The 1,673-nt window shown below is 35.3% G+C and overlaps 1 protein-coding gene and 1 long non-coding RNA gene across 3 annotated transcripts in view; one reads left to right on the top strand and one right to left on the bottom strand.

Annotated features, from left to right (window-relative positions):
• LOC106870211 (uncharacterized) overlaps nt 1–1,673 on the bottom strand; it is a 26,877-nt gene that overhangs the window by 22,481 nt on the left and 2,723 nt on the right. The window contains exon 2 of one of the 2 annotated variants that reach the window (XR_001409500.2): nt 289–400. The exons of the other annotated variant lie outside the window; for it this stretch is intronic. This is a non-coding gene — a long non-coding RNA (uncharacterized LOC106870211). The remainder of the gene's footprint in view (nt 1–288; nt 401–1,673) is intronic. 2 annotated transcript variants of the gene reach the window in all.
• LOC106870209 (post-GPI attachment to proteins factor 3) overlaps nt 1–1,673 on the top strand; it is a 71,175-nt gene that overhangs the window by 6,013 nt on the left and 63,489 nt on the right. The gene's annotated exons all lie outside the window — the stretch shown is intronic.

The raw sequence follows: 1,673 nt of genomic DNA on the forward strand, positions 1-1,673 counted from the left end.
CCTACTAGCTTAAAAGCACGCCCCACTATTGTTGGGCTTCGGGCCCAACAATGACATTTCATGCATTGAATACATATTAAATTTTATTATACTTGGACAATATTTTTCAAGCAATGAACAATTCTCATTAAAGCAATGATGTAATTTGTTGACTTGGAACTTATTGCAAAGCTGAATGATAGACAACATTTTTTGTCTTCCCATTCGGGGTCAGTACAAATAGCTTGTTTCCATTCCCTACCCTTGAACAACCAACATATAACTGCCTGTAGGCAACAATAAACTTACCTTTTGAAAGTTCAATTATAATTCTTCTGCCTTAATTTAAAGACAATTTGATGTACGTTGGGACTTACTTTTCATGCAAACAATTATTTGTAGTAGCTGGTACTCTAAACTCCTGTTTGTAGTTTGAAGGAAAATTACAACACTGTCACTAAACATTATTTGAAAGTGCGATTTTTATGGTTTGGAATTGCTCTAAACGTATTTGACCACAAAGATGTTTGAAATTTAGAATTTTTTAAGGTAATAATAAAATTAGTCGAATCTATTTTCATGCAGTTGGAGTGCACTAAGTTTCCACAGCTCTGACAGCATGAAAATAGGTCAGACAAATTTTATTAACATCTGAAAAAATACTAAGTTTCCAGCATTTTTGTGGTAGAGAGTTATGAGAGGAAATATTGTATTCAATATGTATTTCAGTTCCAAACATTATGAAGCACGTGTTATGGTTAAATTACTTGATACAGTTATAATATTTAGAGAAAGATGTTTTTCAAAATGTTAGGATTAAAAAAGAAAAAAAAAATGAAGAACAAAGAATAGTAGAAGAGTCATTGAATAGTGAGAAGGGTAAAGCATGAGGTATAGTAGAAGTATCATTGAATAGTGAGAAAGGGGGTTGGAGAAGCAAAATTGAAAAAGTGTGACACACTGATAGTCACTTTCGCATTTATTTTATATATAAATATATATATATATAATCACTGATGTGGCTGTGTGGTAAGAAACTTGTTTTCTAACCACATGATTCCGGATTGAGCCTCACTATGTGGTTCTTTGAGCAAATGTTTCTACTATAGCCTTGGGCTGACCAAACATTGCGAGTGGATTTTGTAGATGGAAACTAAAAGAAACCCACTGTATATTTATATAAATCTGTGTGTGTGTTTGTATCCATCACCATTTGACAACCGATGTTGGCATGTTTACATCCCCACAACTTAGTGGTCCAGCAAAAGAAGCCAATAAGATAAGTACTGAGGTTGATTCATTCAACTGAAAGTTCTTCAAGGTATTGCCCCAGCTGGGCTGCAGTCTAATGATAAAGATAAAAGATAAATATTACGTCAATTAGTGTCTGTTTTCCATGCTAGCATGGGTTGGGTGGTCTGACAGGAGCTGGCAAGACCAAGAACCATACCAAGCTCCATTGTCTGTTTTTGTATGGTTTCTACAGCTGGATAGCCTTTCTAATACCAACCACTTTACAAAGTTCACTGGGTGCTTTTACATTGCACCAGCACCGGTGCTTTTTACATGGCACTACCATCGACAGGTTCATCTTGCATGACAGAAGAAATATAGAAAAGGCAAAAATCCTTCAACTAGGAGCTGGGGGAGTAGTATTGAGTGTGGGTGACTTTGGGCTAGTTGAGAGAATAAAG

The sequence above is a fragment of the Octopus bimaculoides genome, chromosome 4 (assembly GCF_001194135.2).
Source record: "Octopus bimaculoides isolate UCB-OBI-ISO-001 chromosome 4, ASM119413v2, whole genome shotgun sequence".
NCBI lineage: Eukaryota > Metazoa > Mollusca > Cephalopoda > Octopoda > Octopodidae > Octopus > Octopus bimaculoides.